The 16,457-nt window shown below is 40.7% G+C and overlaps 1 long non-coding RNA gene across 1 annotated transcript in view; it reads left to right on the forward strand.

The window, feature by feature from the left end:
* The window catches only part of LOC138761444 (uncharacterized), an 18,664-nt gene extending 2,475 nt beyond the window's left edge, over window positions 1-16,189 (forward strand). Inside the window, exon 2 of the long non-coding RNA XR_011356325.1 lies at window positions 16,002-16,189. This is a non-coding gene — a long non-coding RNA (uncharacterized lncRNA). The remainder of the gene's footprint in view (window positions 1-16,001) is intronic.
* The last annotated feature ends 268 nt before the right edge of the window (window positions 16,190-16,457 follow it).

Consider the following 16,457-nt stretch of genomic DNA (forward strand, 5'->3'; position numbering starts at 1 on the left):
TGTATTTGGAGATATGTTAAAACATGTTACTGAAGAACAGAAGTTGCCGGAATCCTGTTCAAGTGTTTTAATAACTGTTATTAAAAAAAAGGTAGAGATCCATTAACAGTGTTTTCACATAGACCTATTTCTTTATTAAATGTAGATTATAAAATTATAGCCAAGGTAATAGCTAATAGACCTGCTACGTACTTACCTAAGTTGAAACATACTGATCAAACAGGTGTTAATAAGAACAGAAGTGCATCTGATAATATTTTTCGATTAATTACTTTGGTCAATGCATTCTGAAAGCATCATGACCATCCTATGGTGGTTGCACTAGATGCAGAAAAAGCTTTTGATAGGGTTGAGTGGGATTTTTTATTTAAGGTGTTAGAAAAGTTTAAATTCGGTCCTTTTTTATTGGTTGGGTTAAAGCTTTATATAGGAGCTCGATTGCTAGGATGGTGACAAATGATCAGATTTCTTTACCATTTAAGTTGACTCATTCCACTCGGCAGGGCTGCCCATTGTCACCTGTCTTATTTGATTTGGCTATTAAACCATTAGCTCAGACTATTGGGCAAAATTATGAAATTAGTGGGTTGAAGGCTATGAATGAAGAATATAAGATTAATTTATTTGCAGATGATATATTGATATATTTTACTGAACCGGAATGGTTGTTGAAGCAGTTACAAGAGTGTTTGTCGAAATTTGGAGAATTGTCAGGATATAAAGTTAATTGGGATAAAAATGAAATTTTACTATTTGGGATAGGAGATTATTCAGAATTTAAAATGATTAAAAAATTAAAGTGGACAAATAAAATTAAATATTTAGGTGTGTTTGTAGACGTTAATTATCAGTCATTATATCAGTTAAATTATGTGCCTGTATTAAAACGGATGAAAGCAGATTTGATTAAATAGATAGATTTTCCATTAACTTTGATTGGAAGGGTCAATTGTATTAAAATGAATATTTTTATATGAATTCAATATTTATTTCAGTCAATACCTTGTTTACTTTCAAAAGGTTTTTTTCAGAATTTAAATAAGGTAGTGTGAGAGTTTTTATGGAAAGGTAAATTAGCTTGAGTTGCTTTGTATAAACTTACTTGGAAATATGTGTTAGATTGACCTCAGTTACCACATTTTCAAAATTATTATCAAGCAGCCCAATTGAAGTCTATTAGCAGGTTGATGGATTTTTATTATCCTCCTAGCTATATAATATGCCTGTATTGAAACATTTGTTAAAGATCCGTATTTAAAAAAAAAAGGTTTTGGAATCAAAAGATATATTATCAATTTTAACTCCATTGTATAATAATCAGATTATTCCCTTTTCAATGTTTAATAATTATTTAAAGAGTTGGGACTTTATGGGTATAAAGGCAATAGAGGATTGTTTGGAAGAGGGACAATTTCTCTCTTTTAATCAATTGAGATAAAGATTTGATATATCTGTAAACTATTTGTGCATTACCAGCTTAGAGCGTTGGTAAAGGATAATTATGGCAGTGAGATGAATTTACCAACTTTGTCGAGATTTGAATCTTTGATTTCCTCTGTTCCAAAGAAGGATTTTATTTTGGTTATATGTAATTTGTTACAAGGTAATATGGATAAACCGGACTGGAAAAAATCTAAACTTAAATGGGAGAGTGATATAGTGTTTACTTTTCCTGAAGATGATTGGGCGGATATGTGTCAGCACAATGTAATCAAATTGACAAATGTAAGAAATGGAATGGTTAATTATATTTTTTTACATCAATTATATTTGACTCCGGAGAAACTGGAAAAAAATGGGTTTAATAATTCAGATTTATGTTTTAGATGTGATTCATGTATTGGAACTTTTCTACATGCTGTTTGAACGTGTTAAAGTTCAACCATTTTGGCAAGAAATTAAAGTAGTTTTGGAAAAATTGTATAACTTTACATTACCATTAGATCCGACTATTGTTTTGTTGGGTAATTTGAATTTGTTGAGGGTATTAGATTTAGACAAAATTCAAATTGTTTTACAACGTTTTGTGTTATCTGTAGTGCGTAAATGTGTTGTGAGTACTTGGAAAGATAATGCAGAGATTAATATACTACTTTGGCATAATGAATTGAAAGCTTGTATTGTTATGGTAAACATTACTTATAATTTACATGATAATTATTCCTTTTTTGTTAGTAAATGGTCTCCGTATTTGAAAAACATATGCATTTATTTATTCTTTTAATTGTTATCAACATGTATAATTGTTTTATTATATATATCATTATTATTTTGGCTCCCCTTAAGAGAATTGGCTGAAGGGGTAGGAAGTTGGGTTTGGGATTTATCTTGTAAAATCAATTTTTGATTATTGGATTGTATGTTATGTTTTTTTTAATCTTTAAATAAGTTCCAAAAAATTCATGCCTATCTAGAAATGTATATATACTATCTCAAAGAATACCCTCCATAAACCTTCCCACCACCGAAGTCATACTTACTGGCTGATAATTACTTGGCCTACACCTACTGCCTTTTTTGAACAATGGAACTTTTGCAACCCTCCAATCCTGTGGTAACACCTACCCCCTCCAGTGATCTTTGAGAAATCACTGTCAGCGCCCCCGTTATTTGTTTCCTGACGTCCCTTAAAGTCCTGGGAAAAATCCCATCAGGACCAGAAGACATCCACATTATTTGATGCTAGAAGCTCCAAATCTCTCGCTTTACTAATCCCTAATCTTTCCATAACTAAGCAATGTGCCTCTCTTATCTCGTATAGCCGAATGTCCCTTTCCCTCATGAATATGGACAAGAAAATATCCTTCAATATTTCTCCCAACTCAAGTGGACCCTGACGTAGTTTACCGGTCCCATCATGAAGTGAACCTATTATATCCTTAACCCTCCTTTGACTGTTCACATATCTTTAAAATCCCTTAGGATTCACGTTCATCTTATCAGCTATGGACTCTTCATACCATCTTTTTGCCTTTCTAATTTCCCTCTTAAGGTTCTTCCTGCAATAGAAGTAACGACCATATATTTTCTCAATCCCTTGTTTTTTTAAATTATATTTGATATAGGCCTCCCTCTTATCCCGAACCAACTTCTTAATTTCATCAGAAAACCATGGCTCCCTCGAACCTTTAGTCTTTCCCTTCAGCCTCACTGGAACATAGATATCATGTACTCTCAAAATCTCACCCTAAATCTCCCCAAGTTTCCTCGACATCCTTTCCAGCAAAAGGATCAGCCCACACAACTCTGCAAATTCCTTCTCATTTCTCCAAATCTAGCCTTTAGCTCATCGAGCTTCCTTACTACACTCCTCACATTAAAATAAATACATCATAGGCATCTCCTATATCCTACCTTCTGCATATCCTCCTCTCTTAAATTCTCACAATTTTCACTACAACATCTTTTTACTACTTCCTGCTTTTCTTCCCTCAGATTATTTAAACTTGTCTTTTTCCTTCACCTACTAACCCTCACCCTGCTGTCCTGCGAAACTTGAAACCCTGTCCCCAACCATACTAGTGTAAACCATCCCCCCGACAGCCCTATCAAATGCTCCCGCCAGGAGACTGGCCCCTCTGGGATTAAGATGTAACCTATCATTACGGTATAGGTCCCATCTTCTCCAAAAATGGTCCCAGTTGTCCAAGAAATTGAAGCCCTGTCTTTTACTCCACCCCTTTAGCCATACGCTTAACCTCCACCTAATTCTATTTCTACCCTCACTGTCACATGGCACAGGGAGCAATCCAGAGATTACCCCCTTAGTTGTTCTCCTTTTAAGCTCCCTACACAACTCCCTATACTCATTCTGAAGCACCACTTCCTCCTTCCTTTCAAGATCATTGGTACCAATATGTATCACAATCTCTGGCTCCTCACCCTCCACTTTAAGGATATTCTGAATGTGCATAGTCACATGCTGGACCCTGGAACCAGGGAGGAAAACCACGATCCGGGTTTCCTTATCGTGACCACAAAAACCTCTGTCAGTCCTCCTAACCATTGAATCCCTTATAACAATCGGCCTTTTCCTTTTATCCCTACCTTTCTGGGTCATGGAGGATGACACCACACCACTGCCCACCATAGGCTGACTATCCCCTGCCTCAGTACTCAAGGTGGAGTACCTATTTCTGAAGATTACACACTCGGGTGCTTGCACGTGAACCTGACCCCTCCCTTTCCTCCACCTAATGGCAACCCAATGCCCCTCCAACCGTGACCCCTGTGAGACCACCAGCCTGTAGCTCTTATTAACGGTAGCCTCATTCTCCCTACCCAGAGTGATCTTATCGAGCTGCAGCTCAAGTTCCTTGAACTGGTCCTTTATACCACACTCCTTGTCCATGATAGCTTTATTCTCCCTATCCAGAGAGAGATAATCGAGCTGCAGCTAAAGTTCCCTGACTCGGTCCCTTAGATGCTGCAGCTCAGCCCACTTTGTGCACACGTGGACGTCCGGGAGACGTGAAGACTCCATAAATTCCCACATGTGACACTGAGAGCAGACAACTACCCTCACACACATCCTTCCACCTTCTCCTCACACCTCACAACAAAAACATAAACTGATATATATTAAATTAACTTTGAATGTCTTACCTTTAATCCAGCATGCTTGTCCTCAGCCTCTCCTCGCCGAGGCCTCTAGAGCCAAAGCCTTAATGACCCGCTCCTTCACTGTACTACTGCCTCACTGGGCCGATTCTCACTGGCTGCTCCCTTATACTTACCCTCCTTTTATTGGCCCCTTGACCAATTAACCCACTCATGCTCTCTCCATCTCCTCCTCCTCTGGATAGTCGCCCGAACCCCAGTCCCCTCCTCCTCCGAATCACAGCCCGAACCATGTCGGGCCAAGCCCCAGTGAGCCCTGGAATTTAAAGGCTTACCTTTCCATTTTACCATGCCAGAGCATCAGAGGCTAAAAAGGGGATGGGTGGGTCAGGGCATATCCTTCTCGTTTGGCTCAAAGACAAGGGAGTATCAATTCTAGTGGGAAGGAATGTTCCAGTGCAGCTGAAGAGGGTGATTAGAGAAATAAAAACAGGAAGTTTCGTTAGGGTACAATCTCATATATATTCAGAATCCTGGACCCTAGTGAATATATACGACCCCAATTATGATGATGAAAAATTTAAACAGGACATTTCCTTACAATTGGCAGAGACAAATGTAAATATTCTAATGGTGGGGGGGGGGGGGGGGGTGTGACATTAATCTATATGTGGATCCGGTGCTGAATAGATCCACTAAATGTATAACTAGGACTAGAGGCACAAAAGCCAGTATTGACTACATGAGCGATCTGATTTTGATAGATGCATGGCGGAAAAAGCATCCAAGAGAGAGGGATTACTTGTTTTTCTCAAAGCAACATGACACTTACTTTAGATAAGACTTTCTTCTGGCTTCAGCCCATATTAAGGAAGCTGAGAATGGGATAAGGCTTCTCTCACACCATTCCCCTCGGTGTTGACTATAGAAATGCCAGATGAGCAGGCCACAGCATAAAGGTGGCATCTTAACACTCTCATGTGGAAAGCCAGAGTTTTGTGGTTTCTTAAGAGTCGAAATAACCATGTTCTTTGAGGTCAACCTCTCGTCTATGCAAAATAAATTTCTTTCATGGGACACCCTTAAGGTATATTTGAGGGGCCAGATAATTGGGTAAACAAATAAACTCAAAACAAATTATATAAGGGAGTTGGATGAATTGGAACAGGGCATTACCCAATTACAGAAGGATTTTCAAATATCAGACTCAAGAGGACAACTATAGAGATATTACAAACAGGATATTGTAATATAATCCTCTTCAAACATATAGTATGGGGAAGGCCCATATGAGGTTGAGGCAAAAGTATTATGAGTTGGGGGAAAGAGTTCACAAGGTCGTCTATTGGCAGTTAAGGGCAGAACATGCCTCTGAAACAATCAATGCAATACAAACAAGGAATGACTATATCTCGTATAAACCAAAGGAAAGTAATGAAACCTTCAGAGAATTTTATGAAGGCTGTATAAATGTGATTATTTGGGGATTCTGATCGCATGGTTGTGTTTCCAGTCAGATTAGATTGCCCAAATTTAAGCCCAGAGGAGGAGGAGGGACTAGACATTCTTCTTACAGAGGAGGAACTGGGGAAAACATTGAGTGTGCTACGAGCTGGCAAGTCTCCGGGGGTGGATGGATTATCACCAGAGTTCTATCGAGAATTTAAGGGTTTATTAATGTCTCTGTATATGGAGATTATAGAGCAGGCAAGGGAGACACAGTCGCTCCCAGAATATTTCACAATGGCGATTGATATGGTGATCTTAAAGAAGGGTAAAGATTCACTTTTGAATTCTTCTTGTAGATCGAACTCCTTGCTGAACACTGATTTTAAGTTCCTTTGTCAAGGCACTGGCAAACAGTTTGGCATTGCATGTACTGAAAATAATAAATATGGAACAGACAGGCTTTGTGCAGGAGAGGCAAGCAGCGGATTACATTGGCAGACTGTTGAGTGTAAGGCATCTGTCATAAATCAGAAATGTGAAGGGATTGGCTGTTTCCCTGGATGCAGAGAAATCTTTTGATAAACAGGAGTGGATTGCGGAGTCCAGGCGGAATAAGGATGCCAGAATATAAAGAAAATATATTATTGTGCAGTCCAGGTGAGATACATCGCTAACTCTCTCTTCCAGGGTCGAGGTGTATCACCCTGGACACAAATTGACCTGCACATGGTGGGCGAGAGGATAGCAGAGATCTTATTTATAAGTTGAACTATAAGTTTCTGTCAGCAAAGAAGGCCATCCTCTTATTAAAACAAGTAATTAATATCTGGAACAATATTAACGAATATTTGAACATCAAGTGGGGCTGTCCCTAAAACGGCTGACCCCTAACAAACTAATATCATAAACAGTAGGTGACAAGATCCTGGCCACCTGTTGCCATAATGGAATCAGATGTATAGAAGACTGTTACCAGCAGGAGCAATTAATATCGTTTGAGCAACTAAAAAATAAATACGATTTTCCAAATCAGACATTCCACAGCTGCATTCAAATAAGATCTTTTTTACGGGATGTATTGCATCGAAGTATGGCCCTACCTCGGTGCAGTGCCATAGAGACCAGGAATCGAAGGGGGAGTTGAAAGAAATTCATTTCTGCAATGTATTTCCTGCTCCAGTCGGATGGACTCAAACAGGGCCTCCATAGATCAAGATAAGGATGGAAGTCAGACTTGGGTATTGTAATTGATGAGGGATGCTGGTCTGACTTATGCCAGGATAGCATGGCCACGATCATCAGTGCAAGGTACAGATTGGTGCAATATAATTTCTTCCACCAGCTGTATCTAATAGAGAAGGAAATAAACATGTCAACACCAGAACTCTCAGTCCAATGCTTCAGATGCAACATGTGACTGGGACGTTCATGCATGGAACCTGGTCATGTGCCAAGGTGAGGCCTTTTTGGGAAGAACTAGGTCAAGGCCAAGAGAAAATGATAGGTAAATGTTTCCCAGAGGACCTAGGGTTGTTCCTGTTGAATAAGGTAATTGACATAAGGCTTACAATAAGGCTGTCCTAATTTCAAATCCAATTTGTGTTAATTTAATTGCAGTGGCCAGGATGTGCATTGCAGCTACCTGTATGTCCGACTCTAGTCTTCTATCAAATGATGGAATATAGAGCTGTGTTCCACTGGAGAAATTAACATATAATTTGAGAAACAAATATGACACTTTTTGAAGTATTTAGCTGACGGACATGCAACACATAGGCGTATGGTGGTAATTGATATCCCTATTCCTTGCAGTGCTGTCCTCCCCTTGCACTAATCCCAATCAAGGAAACTCAGGAATATATATCGGCCCCTCGATCGCCCACCGAGCAACGAAAATCCCTGTTCCCTAATTATTATTCATTATCCTGGTGAAAAGTTATCTGCTGTTGTTCGAAGTCTAAATGAGCTGTCTTGTGTTAAATGTGGGTGGAGGACTGGAAAAAACGCGAACTTGTGTATGCAGTCAATAATGAAAATGGCGTGTATGTAACTTTGAATAAGAACTGCCAGGACGGCACTAACAATGTATAATTGTCTATAAAAGTTTATGTGGAAATACGAATATAATATTTTTAAAAAAGCAACGAGAGAACGAACTCAGCTAAAGAAAATCGAGCATCTGCGGTACGGCAACGTACGGTCACCCAACATTGGAAATACGATATGCAGGTGGTTGGGTTTTATGCAATTCAGGAGGTTCTGAGCTGATGTTCAGCAAAATGTTTGTCATCACAATGGAAATGGATAACGTGGAGGACGGTGGAGACGTTTCTCTGTAATTGCACGGGAGATATAAAATTACTGACAGCTTGGAGTTCGTGCAGTTCGCACAATATGTTTCTGATGTCACCTAAGTATAGGAACCCATGTGGAATGCTTGAATTCAAGAGACTAAATATCTCGATACGTAAATCACACTCAGCTTCACATGGAATGTATGAGTACGGCCGAAAATGAAGGCGAGTGATAAGATTACACACACATATTACATCTTCCGCGGTTTCATTGAGACCTGCCCAAGTGAGTAAAGGTTTGTATTGGTAGCTGTGGGATGGAGAAGAGTCCGAGAGATGTTATAAAATATCTGCAATATCCTCGGCGAACTGCAAAGATCACGAGAAATGAAAAGTTCCCGACTTGAAAGGTTGCCGTCAAATTTCTATTCATGAAGAATGATTGATCCGCTGAATGTCCCCAGCATCGAATTGTTTGAAAACAATCAGAATGTGCTTATAAGTCAGTATAGTGATAGAGGATCTATCGAATGATGATCGTTTGCTTTGACAAGTGCTTTGCTCATGAAAATTTCTTCTCCATACGTTGCAAACGTCCGAAGCCGATCAGGCTGCAGGATGAAGGGGCAGAAATTCTTCTGGTTGGTATATCCAAAACAACTGGTCATCAATTTATAAGATTAGATCATTGTTAAAGAATGAAATGTTAGGTAATTTTATTTTTTACCCCAGATATATAGATATAAAACATCTGTAAACTTTTCTCCACAAAATGCTATATACCAGGTGTATGTGCAGATTAAATCTGCGATTTCTTAAAACAACCCAATGTTATTGAGTTTAACAAAAATCCTTCACTCAGGGTATATTAATGATAACTTAAATTAAATCATACCGTATGCATATCATTGATGAACACGACATTTTCAGAGGGGGTGGAAAATGTGCATGAAAATTATACTGAGTTTGACGAGGAGCATTGATGGGGGCCAAAGAAGGTCGTAATTGTTAGAAACAGAAGTACCTTCACAGAAATTGCTCGAGATAAAAATTGGGAACAAAGAACATTTATTAAACAACAATGCAAAGATGGGTGCTTCCCCTTCCCCTGGGAATACACACATACACTGGGGCTCACCCAACTTTCATACAGTTCATTTCAGTATAGGAATACCCTCCCCCTTACATTCTTCTGCCTCCTGGAGAGGTTTGGTATTAGGCAATCCTGCCTGCCTACTTGCTGTTTCTGTGCACTTGGAGGACCAGGGGGTATCCTGTCGGTGTCTCATCATGTCATTATCCTCATTGTCCTTATGCACAAACCAGTCTTTGTTCTAATTTACACCTTCCCGACCCTCAGGGCTGTGTCCCCTTCTTATGTAGAACTGGCTGATACTGTCTAAGGCTTACTAATTACATATGCAAACCTGCTAATTCTATCTGGGGCTAGAAGACCCTTATCTTATTCAGACTAACTCTACTTCCTACATTCTATTATCTATTGTCTATCCTTATCTCATTCATACAGTGAACTTGCTGATTCTGTCTAAAGGCTAGGAGATTCTTATCTTACTCAGACTGACTCTGCTTCGTGCATTCTAATATCCATGTCTTATCCTGTTCATACTGGCTTTATTCATCTACCCATGTATCAATTTTAGTTTCTTCATTTTCATATTTTTATATCAGTTGTAATCCTCACTTTTCTTTTAGATCAGTGATACTGATCTCTCACAATGATCAGTGTTACTGATCTCTTACAATCCTCACTTTTCTTTTAGATCAATATTACTGATCTCTTAACTGAAAATGTATTACTTGAAAACTTCGTCTTTTCCCCAGCTGGTCAGTAAACGAACTTTGTGGAATCACAGATTCCATTACTATCCTGATAACGGTGCTGGCACGATCATTAGGGGTCGGGAAAGCCTCAACCCATCGTGTGAAATGATCTACCATCACCAGGAGGTATTTATAAATTCCTATCTTAGGAAGTTCTGTAAAGTCAATTTGTATCTGTTGAAATGGGCGTATGGCTATATCGCGACCGCCAGGCATTACCTGGTGCATAGATTTATTATTTACTCTCTGACAGATTGAAAAACCCTGAGTACTTTGTGTGGCTATTGTATAAATGCCTAAGCAATAAAAGGATCGTACAAATGTATCGACCAGTGCCTGAGTTCCCCAGTGTGTCTGTTGGTGTATCTGATGTACAATTTGTCGAGCCAAGGCTTTGTTCAGTTCTTGACGTCAGTCCGCCGTCCACCACAACCCATCGGCAGTTTGGCGCATACCCTGGTCCTTCATAGAAACCTCATCTTCCCGTGAAAAGATGGGAGTCTTCTTAACCTCAAGTGGGGTGGGCAGTAAGAGGTGCATATCAATTTTCTCTGCTAATGCAGCCTGTTTGGCAGCTGCATCTGCCTGTCTGTTCCCCTGGGCTTCGAGACTGTCACCACTTTGATGGCTTCGTACATGTACTACAGCTATTTCCTCAGGTAGTGTAAGAGTATCCAGGGATTGGACAATTAAGTTTGCAAGGATCAACTTTTGTCCGTTTCCAACTATCATTCCCAGCTCTTTCCAGATCTTCCCAAAGGTGTGCACTACACCAAAAGCGGACTTAGAGTCCGTGTAGATAGTGTCCACCTTGCTCTCTAGACCTTGGACTGCTCTACAGAGGGCATACAATTCACAAGATTGCGCTGACCAATGAACAGGGAGGCGACTGGCTTCAATCACCAATCCTTCTTTCCCATCCACTACACTAGAGCCGCTATAGCAAGTACCATCAATGCAACGTGAAGATCCATCAATAAACCACCTTTCACCCTCCTGTAAAGCGTCATCACTTAAATCCTCTCTAATTTTGGTCGGTAAATCTATAATCTCTAAACACACATGCTCTAATTCATTTATGGTATTGTCTGACTTTTGAGAGACCAAGAAGGCTGCTGGATTGTGTTCTTTATTTGTAATCAGGGTCAAATCATCCCTATCCATTAGGATCGCTTCATATTTTTAAATTCTAGAGTCTGTGCGCCACCTTCCAGCACGTTGTAAGAGAATATTACGGACTGTGTGAGGGGTGTGAACCATCATAGGGGCACCAAATGTAATCTTTCGTCCTTCCTCAACTAAAATAGCAGTGGCTGCGATGGCTTGCACACATTCTGGCCAACCACGACAAACGGGGTGTAAAACTTTTGATAGAAAAGCAACTGGCTGTCTATAGCCTGCCCTCTCTTGTGTTAGTACTCCGGTGGCTACACCTCCCTTCGCATTGGTATATAGGTCAAAAGGCTTATTTAAGTCGGGTAATGCCAGAACTGGGGCACTAATAAGGCTCTGTTTCACCAAGTTAAAATCTTTAATCTCTTCCTCTGTCCAGACAACAGCTTCGCCCCCTACAATCGCGAGTTTATCATAGAGAAATCTGACCAGGCTAGAATAATTTTCAATCCAGATTCTACAGTATCCCACTAAACCAAGGAATTTCCTAAGTTCTTGGGCATTTTTGGGAGGTGGGATCTGTAGAATACCACGTATCCTCTCTGGACTTATTTTCCTAGTTCCCTGACTTTACAGATGACCTAATTATTTAACTTCTGATTGAACAAATTGTAATTTGGATTCGCTCACTCTAAGACCCTTATTCTGCAGAAAATTTAAAAGTTCAACAGTATACTGTTTAGCTGATTCATACGTTTGTCCAGTAATTAACAAATCATCAACATATTGTATCAACAAATAATTCTCTCTCCAGGGAGCCTCATCTAGTATTTGTTGTAAGACCTGACCGAATAAATTTGGTGATTCTGTAAAGCTCTGGGAAAGGATAGTCCACCGGTATTGATTCTTACGTCCAGTAAAAGGATTTTCCCATTCAAAGGCAAACATGTCTCTGCTCTCTATTGCTAATGGACAGGTCCCGAAAGCATCTTTGAGATCAATGACACTAAACCATTTACTATGGGGATCGATTTTACCCATTATTGTATAGGGATTAGGTACAACGGGGTGACGGGTGAGAATAATTTTGTTCAGCTCCCTCAAGTCCTGCACTAATCTATAGGTGCCGTCTGGTTTTTGGACAGGTAAAATTGGGGTATTAAAAGGTGACATACAAGATTCGAGTATACCATCTTTCACCAGCTGGTCATTTACTGGCTGCAGCCCCTTTCGGCCAGCCATAGGAATCGGGTACTGTTTTCGTGTAATTACTTGTTCAGAATCTTTTAAAGTAACTTGCAGGGGAAGAATATCTAACACTCCTCTATTGCCTCTTTCTGCCCATACTCTCGGATTTATTAGTTCTCGATTTTCCTCGCTTAAGACATATAATTGAACCCCGATACCTGATTCCTATAGTCTGGTGCCGATAGCCAATTGGTCCTGTAAATCTCGTCTTAACAAACAAACTCCAGCTTGGAGAACTAGTAAAATATCCTCTGTTATTACCTTTTCTCCCATTTGAATTCTTACATCTCTTAATACAGGGACTGTAAAGTCTCTTCCTCCTACACCCGAAACTATCACTGTCCCTTATATCCTAACACCTCGGGTTGTTGTAAAATACTAGACCGTGCTACCCCAGAATCAACTAAAAATACCATCTTGTCACTGTGGGGTCCTATGCTTAAATTTACTAATGGTTCTCCGTGCAGCCCCACGGTGTGTATTGATTGAGAACCGTGACCCCCCTATTCATAATCTGCTTCCATCAGGGCGTAAGATCGCATCTCTCTGGCTCACAGTGGGCAATCATTCCTAAAGTGTCCCTCCTTTTTAAAATGATAACAAACAAATGCTACTGTTTCCCAATTTCTACCTGCGTCTCTAAAGGGTCCCGGGAATGGTCGTCGTCCCCGTAATCCTCCTCATCTCCTCCATCTACTCGGGTCCCAACTTACCCACCCCTGGCTCCCCTCCCAACGTCCAGGAGCTGACACACAGTCCCTACCCTTTCCATGTTGTTCCTCCACTACTCCCTTGACTGCCTGCATCAAAATCTTAGCCTTTCCTTTCTGCTTATCCTCAGACCTCTGGACAAATGCTTTTTGTGCATTCTGTAGAAGCTGGGTTATTCCTTGCTCATGCCAATTCTCATTCTTCTGTAATTTCCTTCTAATGTCTGGGGCTGAGTTCGTAACGAAACCTGTTAAAACTAGTTGTTCACCTGCTGGGGATACTATGTCCAGACCCCCATATTGCTGTATGGCCATACGCAATCTATTCAGAAATGCAGAGAGGGTCTCCTCGGGACCTTGGGGAATCTCAAATGCTTTCTTAAAATTTTGTCCCTTTGGGACAGATTCCTGGATTCCTTTTATCAAATTAACCCTATATTCTTCCATTAATATGCGACCATCATTAGTATTCTTATCCTAATTTGGTTTTTCCAGGGGAAATTTAGCTTCTCCGGGTATCGCCTCTGGTCCCCCTTGGTGTTCCTTATCCCAGACTCAAATCCCTGCCTGGTGAATCATTCCACGCTCATCCAAAGTAAACAGTGTTTTAAAGATAGATGTTAACTCATCCCAGGTATATGTATTTGGTCCCAAAAATTGATCTAATTGTTCAGCACACCCTTGAGGATCTTCTATCAGGGAGATCAGCTCTTTCTTAAAGTTACGCACCTCTGTACTGGTCAGGGGTACATTTACAAAATCGAGACCCTCTCCCACGGGAACTTCCCGCAGAGGTCTCATCCAGTTAGTTTCTGGCTTATTAGGTCTAGGTTCCTGCTCCCTGGGAAATGAATCAAAGGGTTCTGCCCTTTCTTCCTGGAGGGTCTCACACTGTTCTGAATTAAAGTCGCCTCTCTCTCTCTTGTCAATAGAGGTGGTAATCGAGTGCTTTGTGAACGGGACATCATACCACTCCTATTTTCTTCTCTTTTCTCTAGCTGTGCGGGAGGAGGGGAAGGTGCAGAAGGGTAGAGCATAGGAGAGGGGGGAAAGATAGGAGCCGGCATAGGAGGAACATAAGGTGGAGGAAGGAAATGTAACACATCCCATCCTTGTGGTTCAGGGACAAAAGGTTCCTCATCTCTCTTGTCTTTGCATTCTTTTTCATTCAAAACCAGTTGATCAAATGATCCCCTGAGCCAGCAGGCTGCATATTCCCTGCTCTCAAGATTATCTCTTTGGTTTTGATAGAGCCAGATGTTCAATGCTTAAAACATCCAGTCATCCTCGGATCGGAGCTTTGGCCAGTATACAGAGCTCCCTTTAATCGGGCTTTTAACCCATTCCAGACAACAATACCTGACCATGGTCAGTTTGTCCTTTCCACGGGTTCTCACCGCGCCCAAATCAGATAACATTAATCCCAACGGGCTTTGCTTGGTTATCTGATTCTCACATCCTTCACCAGGATTCTCTTCCCTACTACTCACACTTCCCATATTAACAGGTAAGTAAAATTTCTCTTACCGAGGTCCAGTAGCTAGTTCTAGCGTGCTTCCTTAACGTGCTTCCTTTGTTCTCAATGCCTCTTCTCGGATATCACTCGCTTCATCCACTGACCAGTCACCCTTCGTCCGTGAGTACAGCTGAATCAGCTGGGGTGCACCTACCCCCGTCGTCGGGCCCTCTGTCAGTGGAGGGAGTGGGATCACGGACGAGTCCCCATTTGTTAGAAACAGAAGTACCTTCACAGAAATTGCTCGAGACAAAAATTGAGAACAAAGAACATTTATTATACAACAATGCAAAGTTTGGTGCTTCCCCTTACCCTGGGAATACACACATACACTGGGGATCACCCAACTTTTATACAGTTCATTTCAGTATAGGAATACCCTCCCCCTTACATTCTTCTGCCTCCTGGAGAGGTTTGGCATTAGGCAATCCTGCCTGCCTACGTGCTGTTTCTGTGCACTTGGAAGACCAGGGGGTATCCTGTCAGTGTCTCATCATGTCATTATCCTCTGTCCTTATTCACAAACCTGTCTTTGTTCTAATTTACACCTTCCTGACCCTCAGGGCTGTGTCCCTTCATATGTAAAACTGGCTGATACTGTCTAAGGCTTACTAATTACATATGCAAACCTGCTAATTCTATCTGGGGCTAGAAGACCCTTATCTTATTCAGACTAACTCTACTTCCTACATTCTATTATCTATTGTCTATCCTTATCTCATTCATACAGTGAACTTGCTGATTCTGTCTAAAGGCTAGGAGATTCTTATCTTACTCAGACTGACTCTGCTTCGTGCATTCTAATATCCATGTCTTATCCTGTTCATACTGGCTTTATTCATCTACCCATGTATCAATTTTAGTTTCTTCATTTTCATATTTTTATATCAGTTGTACTCATCTCTCACATAATGACAAAATAAATACTTGAGAAAATAGCTGGGAAAGCTATCATGTGTGATATGAAGCAAAGACAAAAATATATTCCAGACATTTTGGGCTTGAAGCTACGAAGTAGTGGAGGATTCGTCTGCAAATTAGAGGCTATGACCAGTTATGGCAGCAAGGATCCATTCCTTGTACACTGATGTTTGGTCATACACCGAAAGCAGACGAATTGCTATGTAGTTAACACGGTTTCTAAGGTGGTGGATGACTCCAAATTTGGTGGTAGAGTTATTCGTAAAAAAGTGTACATGAGTTTACATCGAGATCGAGGCTATCTGTGAACGTTTGAAAAATAATTTCAGATATTATTTATCTCTGCAGGCCGGAGACACAGATGAAGGATTGTACGGCCATGGCAAATTTTGTGGAAGCTATTCCAAGAAAGTGGCGATGCTGATTGGTCCATTGGCGAATAAGGATTTAATTGCACCTGTTTTCATTGCTTAAACGTGTAAATCATGAACGTATGCAAATACCATCATTGAAATAAAAGCACAATTCTAATGAAACTCAATGTCTTGTCTTTGGCTTGGCTTCGCGGACGAAGATTTATGGAGGGGGTAAAAAGTCCACGTCATGACGTGGAGGGGGAGGATGTGGACCTGTCCTCGGGCCTACGCAAAGGAGCTTTTAGGTGGAGTGCAGTGCGCGCAGTACTGGCCCCACCCTTTACACCCATGGTTCGTGTGCCGTGGCCGAGCAAGCTGGGACGTGGCAGCGAGGTCCTTGGGTCGTAGGTTTTATATCGGAGTGGCCTTCTCCTATGCAGGTTTCTTA

This window comes from Narcine bancroftii, chromosome 4 (genome assembly GCF_036971445.1).
Source record: "Narcine bancroftii isolate sNarBan1 chromosome 4, sNarBan1.hap1, whole genome shotgun sequence".
Classification (NCBI taxonomy): Eukaryota; Metazoa; Chordata; class Chondrichthyes; order Torpediniformes; family Narcinidae; genus Narcine; species Narcine bancroftii.